Consider the following 10,991-nt stretch of genomic DNA (forward strand, 5'->3'; position numbering starts at 1 on the left):
TTCAATTTAATTTGATAATTTGTTAGGAACCTAATATGTGCCAAGTGTTGTGTTAGATACGGGCATACAAAGATCCTGACTTAATAGTTCCTGCCTTCAAAGACCTTATATACTTTTGGAGGTGGTGTGGGGTGGTTATTAAAAATAGTTAAATGCAAGCTATATGCACAATATATGAAAATAATCTTCAGCAATCCAGTAGACAATAGATAAAGGTAGAGAAAATGGAACGAATGTGAGAGATGTTGAGGAAACGGAAGCAACAAGATGGCATCTGATTAAATATATGGGATGAGGAAAAATAGAGAGTTGATGACACAAAGATTGCCAGCTTAGGTGCCTGGAAGGATGGTGTTCCCCTCAACAGACATAAGGGAAATAGAAAGTATGAAGGCTTTAGGAGGAAAGCTGCTGAGTTATGTTTTGGATGTGTTGAGATTGAAATGCCAAGACATCCAAAGGACAGTTAGTGATATGGGATGGGGGCTATGGAGACTGTGGGCTGGGAATCATCTGTGTAGAGATTTTTTTTTTTCATCACAGCAGCTGCTGATTTAAACAAGAGAGACTGTAGAGAGAAATGCTAAGAGAGGCCAGGCCAGAGACTTGAGACTTCTATAATTATAAACACAGGTAGGATGTGGGCTGTGAAGATGATTTATTCCTTTCAATTTTTACATCCTATTATTTAAAGGCCCTTGCCCTCCTTGCTCTGACATTCTTTGTTCTAAGACATCTTGTTACTCTGACATTCCATGATTTAGGTACAAAGGTCCCTTCCAAATCTGACATTCTATGGTCTTTACTTTTAAATGCCTTCCAACTGTGTCATTTTAAAGTTTCAGCCCAGAGAGAATTCTGGGAAGATGGCAGAGTAGGTCAGAAAATTCCATGTTCTCCAGGTTTCTCTCACAAACAAGACAAAACAGTGCCTCAGGGCAAATGTAGAGTAGTAAAAACAAACCATAGTTGGGGCAGAAATGTGGACCTCCTGGGAAAATGGAAAGAAAAATCACAGGACTGAAGTTTGGTCCCTGTGAGGTATAAACACCTCCAGGCTAGTTCCACTGAAATAGCAAGGAACCATTGTTGTCAGGTGAGTGTAGAAGCAGTGGGGTGGGGCCGTCACTGGATGTGGGCACTTACAGGAGGGCAGAATTCTTGGTTTTGGTTTTAGGCCAGAAGGGAGAATTGAAGGAGGCTCTGAGGCCAGAGACACCATCCCCCAAACTCTAGGACTAGAGGTGATTACAATAACAAACTTCTATAAATTAAAAAAAAAAGAGCAGACAAAGAGGATAGGGAGGAGGGAGGGACTTTTAGAGGTAGAAGGGAGAGAATAACACAAGGGGATTATACAAAGCTCTCTAGATTAATAGAGAGAGAGGATAAAGGAGGGATCTTTGGTCGGGCTAGGTTAAATTGTGGAGGGAAGAAGTAAAGTAGAAGAGTCAGGTGGGATAGGAAATAAAACATATACACAAACATAAACTTAAGATCAGGAGTAGAATTTATTAGGTAAAAAAGCAGGGGTAATAATCATGTACTATATGTCAGCCATATTAATATTGTTTTATGCTATTTAAAATAGCTAGACAGTATAAAATTGAAATACTGCTGTGGTGTAGGAAATGATGAGTTGATGGACTTAGAAAAATATGCAAAGACTTGGACTTGAGAAAGAAGATGTTATCCAACCTCAGAGAAAGAGAGGACAAACAAGTATAGTACAGTCTTACATAGATGCATATGAATGCATGTCTATATATGAGCATGATTATAGATAGGTAAGTGTATTATATATGCATGTATATATGTTTGTGTATATATGTATGCATATGTAGGTAAGTATGGATTTAGATCTGTGTGTGTGTGTGTGTGTATGTGTGTGTGTGTGTGTACTTAATTGCAGCCTTTCTGGGTGGGGAGGCAGGAGGAAGGGAAAAAAAGAACAAATTAAAAAATTCATAGCAGAGAACAAAAGGAAACTCACAAGGAAGCAAAGATGGACAGCTGTGAATGCAATGTGTACCATTTATTACATATACTTTCTTGAAATGAAATTGCTGTATATTTTGAATCCCCTTTTACATTTTGCTATACACGTGGCAATACTTTCTTTTTGAGTTTTAGTATTTAAGTTTAAGTTATGTTTCTTTTTCTTTTCTTATTGTGCATTTAAGTTTTAGAAATAAAAAGAGAAGAGGAAAAAAGTTTCAGCCATGTATTTCTCTCTGCACAAGCATGTGTGCGTGTAGAATTATAACAAAAGCAACGTGCTATTGGAATTGTAGAGAGAGCTAAACTGATATGTGTATTTAGGAATCATCTCTATAAAGATGCTAATTGAATCCTCAAGATAATATAACAAGAAGAGAGAGAGAGAGAGAGAGAGAGAGAGAGAGAGAGAGAGAGAGACAGAGACAGAGAGAGAGAATAGAAGGCTCAGGAGACTGCGATATACCAAGGGGAAGGGCATGGACCTAGATGTTAATTTCAAAGAGAATTAAATGTTTAGGTAGAGAATTTAGGAAAAACACAGCAATATACAAAAACCCAAGGAGTACTTGTGGGAAAGCAGGAAGCGTGACAGTTTATACAGGATATCAGTTCTCACATGCTTCTTCCAGCAAAGATCTAAAAAAGAGCAGCAGATCAAATAATGATCAAGAAATTCAAAAAGAAACAATATCCCAGGACTGTGGAAAAAGACTCAAAAGCCTGGAGGTTCCCTTCTTGGGAAGCCACCCACTGCAGGTAAATGACAAGTTCCACACTACTCTGACCAGATATGCTCTGGGAGCACCTGAAGCCTGGAGAGCTCTGTGTCTGCAGAGATGGAAGACAAGGACGCTCGGCAGGGAAGCTCTGGGTGGGATAGGAACCTGCAGCTATCTGACCAAGCTGGTGAATAGGTCAAAGATATGGCCAGACAGTTTTCTTTTTTTTTTTTTTTCCAAGAGGAAAATTGTTACCAGGCATTTTATTTTATTTTTTTAAATTTTTTTCATTTTTTAAAAAAATATAAATTTATTTATTTTTAGTTTTCAATATTCACTTCCTCAAGTATTTGAGTTCCAAATTTCTCACCCCTCCCCTCACCCCAATATGGCATGCATTCTGAATACCCCTTCCCCTGTTCTGCCTTCTCTTCTATCTCTCCCCCTCCCTTCTCTTATCCCTTTCCCCTTCTATTTTCCCGTGGAGCAGGATAAACCTCTGTACCCCATTTCCTGTATTTCTTTTTTCCCAGTTGCACAGTTTTTTAAAAACACGTGTTTTTAAAACTTTGAGTTCCAAATTTTCTCCTGTCCTCCCTCCCCCACCCTCATTGAAAAGGCAAGCAACTCAATATAGGTTGTACATGTGCAGTTATGCAAACATTCCTTAGTAGACATGTTGTGAAAAACTAACTCTATTTCCCTTATTCCTATCCTGCCCTCCCATTTATTCTATTCTTTCTTTTGACCCTGTCCCTCCTCAGAAGTATTTGCTTCTGATTACCCTTTTTCCCAATCTGCCCTCCTCTCTATTACCCCCCTGCTTTCTTGTCCCCTTCTCCCCCTATTTTCCTGTAGGGTAAGACAGATTTCCATACCCAATTGAATGTGTATGTTATTCTCTCCTTAAGCCAAATCCTATGAGAATAAGATTCCCTCATTCCCTCTCACCTTCCCCTGTTTCCCCTCCACTGTGAGAGACTTTTCCTTTCTGTTTTTTTTTTGTGAGATAATTTACCCCATTCTACCTCTCCCTTTCTTCTCCGAGTATCATCCTCTCTCATCCCTTAATTTTATTCTCCAGATATGACCCCTTAATCTTCAACTCACCCTGTGCCCTCTTCTATCTATCTATATATACATACATATTTTTTCCTTCAACTACCCTAATACTGACAAAGTTCTCATGAGTTACAAATATCATCTTTCCATGCAGGAATGTAAACAGTTCAATCTTAATAAGTCTCTTATGATTTCTCTTTCCTGTTTACCTCTTCATGTTCCACTGGAGTCCTGTATTTGAAAGTCAAATTTTCTGTTTAGCTCTGGTCTTTTCATCAGGAATGCTTGAAAGTCCTCTATTTCACTGAATGACCATTTTTTCCCCTGAAGGATTATACTCAGTTTTGCTGGGTAGGTGATTCTTGGTTGTAATCCTATCTCCTTTGCCCTCTGGAATATTATATTCCATGCCCTGCTCCTTTAATGTAGAAGCTGCTAAATCTTGTGTTATCCTGATTGTGTTTCCACAGTACTTGAATTGTTTCCTTCTGGCAGCTTGTAATATTTTCTCCTTGACCTGGGAACTCTGGAATTTGGCTACAATATTCCTAGGAGTTTTGCTTTGGGAATCTCTTTCAGGGGGAGATCGGTGGATTCTTTCAATTTCTATTTTGCCCTCTGGTTCTAATATACAGGGCAGTTTTCCTTGATAATTTCTTGAAAGATGATGTCTAGGCTCTTTTTTTGATGATGGCTTTCAGATAGTCCAATAATTTTTAAATTCTCTCTCCTGGATCTATTTTCCAGGTCAGTTGTTTTTCCACTGAGATATTTCACATTGTTTTCTAATTTTTCATTCTTTTGAACTTCTTTTACAGTGTCTTGATTTCTCATAAAGTCACTACTTCCAATTGCTCTATTCTAATTTTTAAGGAAGTATTTTCTTCAGTAATCTTTTGGACTTCCTTTTCCATTTGGCCAATTTTTCTTTTTAGGGCATTTTTCTCCTCATTGGCTTTTTTGGCCTCTTTTGCCATTTGGGTTAGGCTGTTTTATAAGGTGTTATTTTCTTCAGTATATTTTTGGGTCTCCTTTAGCAAGCTGTTGACTTCTTTTTCATGATTTTCTTGCACCACTCTCATTTCTCTTTCCAGTTTTTCCTCTACTTCTCTTACTTGCTTCTCAAAATTCCTTTTGAGCTCTTCCAAGGACTGGGACTGATTCATATTTTTCTTGGAGGCTTTGGATGGAGGAGCTTTGATTTTGTTGTCTTCTGATAGTTGTATATTTTGATCTTCTTTTTCACCAAAGTAAGCTAATATAGTCCGACTCTTTTTGCACTGCTTGCTCATGATCCCAGCCAATTACTTTAGTTTTAAACTCTTTGTTAAGGTAAGAGTCTGCTTCCAATGTGGAGAGTGTACTGTCCCAAGCTTCAGGGGTTTGTGTAGCTGTTTTCAGAGATACTTATAGGTACCTGTAAATTTTCAGTTCTTCCAAGGTGGTATGATAAGGGGTGAGGTGTTTACTCCTTTTCTGGCCTGTGACCACAAGTATTCCTTTCTGTCCCGTAACTGCGAGGCAGGGTTCCTCTCCACAGCCACTACAAGCTCCAACAGGCCAGTGCTCCTCCTCACCCCAGCACTGCCACCCAGAACTGTGACCCAGATCCACACACAGGCAAAGCAAGAGATTCTTGCCTCAGCACTGGCAAAGAGGTCCCTGCAGTCCCTCTCTGATCAGCCACTGGATTCCCCCTCAGTCTGTGGGCCAGAAGCTCAGGAAGCAGCTTCCCCACCCCCACCCCCGGGCCACACTCTTGGGGAATGGAGTTGAAACCCCACCTTCCTCTCTGACCACCGACAGAAACACACTTTTCCTACTGACCTTGTAAGTTTTCTTTGGCATTCGTGGATTGAGGAGTCTGGAAACCTCCACAGCTGCCCGCGATTCAGTCCTCTGAGGCCTGCTCCAGGTTTGCTGTGGCCTGCCCGCCCACGCTGCGTTGAGCTGCGCTCCCTGCCTGACTCGATACACCTTTCTGATCAATCATCCAGGTTGTCTTGGGCTGGGAATTTGTTTCACTCTGTGTTTTTGTGGGTTCTGCTGCTTCAGAATTTGTTTAGAGCCATTTTTTATGAGTATTTGGAGGGGTTTGGGGGAGAGCTCAAGCAAGTCACTCTTTTCACTCACCATCTTGGCTCTGCCCCCGTCACTAGGCCCAGTTTTCAAAAGGTGAAAAGGTAGTGATCAATAATCAGCAGCATTAAAAAAAATGCTCCAAATGACTAATAAGAGAAATGCAAATGAAAACATTCCTTTGGTTCTACTTTAAACACACCTGACTGGCAAAGTCAACAGAAAAGAAAAATGATGGGAATATCGGAGGGACTGTAGGCAAATTTGTCCAACCATTGTAGAGACCAATTTAGAAAATTACCACTGAAATATCATTAAGTTGTGCCTACACACCTTATGATCCATTATATCACATGGGATGCCAGACATATAACCCAGAAAGATCAGAGATAAAGGCTAAGGACCCTTATGCATGAAAATCTTTCTAGCAACCCTTTTTGTAGCAGCAGTAGCCTATAGAGGCTTTGTGGATAGCCACTTGCACTAATAAGCTACATCCCCAATGATCTGGCTCTCCATTTCTCCCCCTCATGGTTCAGGAAGTACCCTCTGAGGGATCAAGTATGCCATTCTAACGATGTTGGCTTCAGCGGCCATATTGGCATATTCTTCCCAATATCAATTGTCAGTTACAGTTAGTATATCCCCTATATCAATGATAGACCCAGTGCTTAACACTAATCAATATAACAAGTTAACATTGTTAGTATCTTTGCAAAGGGAGATTCACTGAGAAGATGTAGTAAGTAGAAAAGTTACAAAGCATTTTCCTCATTATCAGATTCACACAGTTTCCTTTTCAGCTGTCATCCCTGGGGAGAGGAGACTCTAACATAAAATGGTTGTATTCATCCCACAAAGTTCATTTAAGCATATACCATAGCCTTTGGACGAGTTGATCCTTTGCTACATAACAAAGTGCCTCGACATCCATCTACTACTGCGCTAGCCACCACCCCCCAGCCTGGGTGCTGTAGTATGAACTTAAGTTCCTGGACCTTGGGAAGCTCACAAGGTCACAGACATATAAGAAAAGGACAGAATAGACACAATAGAGGCAGAAAAATAGTAGGGTTATTAGATCATGGTTTCCTGGTGTCAGAGTCTCGTAACTCTCCCCAGTCTGAAAGCTCAGAGCATTTTGTGCTCTTCACTTGAATGGAGCCAAAAGAGAGGCAGGGTTGTGGTTGCTTCCATGGCAGTCTTTTATGCATTCTAGGTTCCAGCTCAACAGACATTTGAAAAATCTGTCCTCAGGAAACAACAAGCAGTCAAGAAAGTCATGGAGTACATGCTCATGCTGTGAAGTGAACAGGGACCTTAATTAAACATTCCTGAAAGCTGGCTTACTAAATATCCCATGTGGGTTGACAGCAGGAAGAATGTTGTGCATGCTCAAAGATGAGAATTCTCATTGGCCATCTCTCCCATAGCAAAGACTGAAAAATAAATGAATATCTATCAATGGGGGAATACTTGAACAAATTATGGTGGATGAATATAATGGAATGTTATTGCAAGTTCAAAAATGCCTAGAGGGTCTGATTCAGAGAAAACTGGGAAGGCCTGTATGAACTGACACACAGTAAAGTGAGTATAATGACAACAAAATGGGAAAGTAAAGCAATTAAAAAACAACTTGAGAATTCTAACCAATGGGACAAATTAAAGCCAGTCGTAAGGAATGAATGAAGACAGAGAGATGATGTACTAGAAAGTGCAGAATAAATTATTTGCTTTAGAATATAGTCAATGTATGGGTTTCTTTTCCTTAAATGGGGTATTTTAAAAATTTGTTAAAGGGAAGATTATTTCTTTGTGGGGTAACAATAATTGGGGAGAGAGGACTACTAATCATGATGTCAAATATAAAGGAAAAGAAGGAAGAAAGGAAGAAAAAGGAAGAGAAAATATGGATGAAGTATTTAAAAGAATACACCAAAGAGAACAGAAGGCGATTTGGATAGAAATTTAGAAAAGCAGAATAGCTTTACAACTATGGCATTGACTTTGTTATATACTTTTGAGAAGAAAATAAGCCGGATGGGGTGGAGAATCAAAGCTTCATACACAATTTGTTTCTATCTTCATTGCATATGGGAATATTCCTGGTTGTTGGTATTTGTCAGATTTAGACAATTAAAAAAAACTGTAAAGGGAGGAGATATGGTCTAGAAGGAGAAGACAATATGTAGGGTACACTACGACATCCTGTTGTTCAGAAGGATTTTTAGTCATTTATATTTCATTGACGTACTCTCAACACGATATTTGAACCTATATTTGTCCTTGTTTCTCCTGTCTTCTTGCATTTCCTTTTGTGAGGAAGTGTTTCTTGGTCTTTCCCAACCAGTTCCCCCCTGCTTCAATTTCTCTAAATGTTTCCATCGTTTAGTCGTCTAGCAGAGCAGAGTTCTCCCAGAATGCTTTGTTTGAATAGAACAAGTCCAGTTTAACAAAATAGAAATCTTTTTGAAGTTCTTTTTCCCCCATAAGGAATGTCAACACATGTATCTAAACTTTCTAAGAAAGGCAAGAAAAGCCTGGGGAATGGCATTTCAGAAGACCAGTGTCATGAATAATTGGCAGAATTGTAGCTTGACAAATTAGGAACAGGGGACTAACTCCTGGGGCAAGTAGAACATGGAGTCTGAGGAAGCTTGATGAGATATGTATGTCTGTGTGACAATCCACCAGTGTCATGAGTGGGAATGAGGTGTTTTTTAAACCTTATTCAAATAATAAAAGTTAGAATATCAGCTCTTATAGAGATCATAGAAGGCAGAGCACTGAATGTCAGATCTGGATGGTACCTTAGAACATAGGCCACAGAATGACAGAGATGATTGGGGCCTTAGAATATAGAACTTCAAAGTTGGCAGGGATGTTGGCACATGGCACATGGAATGATCAGATTTGGGAGGAACCAGAGAACATTGAACCCAGAAGGTCATGGCTTAAAAGATCACAGAATGTGGAACAAAAATGTTGGGTGGATAATCATAATAAAAATAGCTAGTATTTACACAGCACTCTCAGGGTCTCAAAATACTTTACAATACCAAATACTCCACAGAGGTATGTTGGCAATATTGAGAGATCTTCAAGCCCAGCCCTCCTTGCTTCACAGAGGAGCAGCAGAGACCCACATAGGGGTGTAAGCTGTCCAACATCTCACAGATGGTAGCAAAGCTATGACAAGTGTTGGGGCAGGGGGTGGGGAGAAGCCTGCTGGAAGGGGTTGATCCTAGGGAGAGATAGTACCTTCATCATAACTGAGTAATCACTGCTCCCATTTGTATAGCAATTTTGTCTTTTACAAAAGGTTGTGTAACAAACATACTGGCAGAAAGATATTACTTTGAAGATATGAGTAACTTAGCAAAAAGGGAAGCTTATCAGGAATGTGTACCTTTGTGTTTTGAATGTCTTGAGGACACTGGGTTCTGTACTCAAACCACAGCTTTCATTATCAGAGCCTTCATTATTAAAGTTTCCCTATGACAGTAGCTCAGGTAAAAAATGGAGATGCTGGGGAGGCTTCTAAAGTCCAAATTTAAGAACAATTATCTTTGGGCTTCCTCTTGTTTCTTGGTCCTCCCTCCCCACACTTCCTAGCCACCTCATCCCGAACTCACTAAGTAGCCTTGCCTTTGCTCAGGCTGTGTCCTTGGGCCTTAGATGTCCTCCCAGCCCATGCCCCCGAATCTGGATCCTGTGGGGTCTGCATGAGCCAGTCTATTTAGCCTTTTCTCATAAAGCACCTCTCCAAAACATAATGTCATTGATTCCTCTCTCCATTCTCCCTCATCCCCCTCTGCCTCTCCAGAGGACTTTGCGTGGTTGGCTTAATTTAAAGGAGTTACCATATCCCCTTGGAGCAGGGGTCATTAACCTTTTTTTGTATCATAGATCGCTTTGGCAAAGTCAGTAAGGATCCTTCCCTCCTCAAAATATTGGCTTTGAATGCATAAGATATGTAAGATTACAAAGGAAACTAAATAGATTACAATAAAGCTATCAGAAATATATATACATATTTAGTTCCATAGGCTCCAGTTAAGAATCCCTGGCTTATGCATAACAACTGACTTTGAAGCCACTAAGACTTGGGGTAGAGCCTGCCTTGGACACAGTGAACGGGTCACTGAGGTGAGTTACTTAAACTGTTAGTGCTCTTGGCAAATCTTTAAGTCTCTAAATGGAAGAGGAGGTCATAACCCTCATTATTAGATGTAGTTTCCTCACGTGGAAGCTCCCTATAAAAATGAAAGCACAGATATAGTCCTATCATATTCTCTGTTTCATGGTTGTATGTATTTGTCATTGTCCCTTTCCTGGGGGAGTTTTTCTAGTTTTTCTTAGCCCAAACTACAGGTAACATGACTTACTAAGGTCATTCATATAGTACATAGCCAAGATAGGATTAGAACCTGTGGTCTTTGGACTACAGACCCAGTATACTGTCCAGGAGACCATACCGTCTTCCTGACTTGCCTTTCCTCCCTGGGTTCTAATACTCAAAATGATGTCTTGCTCTTCCTGTTTTCTGAGGTTGCTGGCTGTTGTCCACTTCTCTGCAGCCCAGCTTCCCCATTAACAGCTGTTGAATTATTTCTCTGAGTCGATTTTTACACAAGGCACCAGCCGACAAGGAAGCAGTGACACCGAGCTGAGGCTTTGAGAGACTGAGTGGTTTGTTGCTGACAGCTGTTAAATAATAGATCCTGATTTGAGCTTATTGTTATTTTTCTGCCTTTTTGCTTTGGAAAAGAAGCAAGGCTAGTGACAAAAGCAGAGGAAGGCGTGCCAGGTGTGGAATTGGCCTCCTCCCCCAACACAGAAGCGGGGACAAGCTTTCAGTCTTCAGACCCTTGGGCTCAAAGGCACCAGGGCTTTGTGAGTCTAAGAGGGAGCCCATGGCTCCAGAAGGGCAGGGAGGTCAGGGTCAAAATGGAAAAATCAATTCTTACAGAGAATGACACATTAGCCAAACTACGGGGAACTCAATTAGAAAGCCCCTTTTAATGGACACATGAAGATTGTTGGTGCCCTGCCTTTGGCCTGGCTGTACCATGTTCTTGGGGTCCTGATGTATTAGATGCACACCTGCCCTGTGCCATATGGGGT

The sequence above is a fragment of the Phascolarctos cinereus genome, unplaced genomic scaffold (genome assembly GCF_003287225.1).
Source record: "Phascolarctos cinereus isolate Bilbo 61053 unplaced genomic scaffold, phaCin_HiC Scaffold_2;HRSCAF=192, whole genome shotgun sequence".
Taxonomy (NCBI): Eukaryota; Metazoa; Chordata; class Mammalia; order Diprotodontia; family Phascolarctidae; genus Phascolarctos; species Phascolarctos cinereus.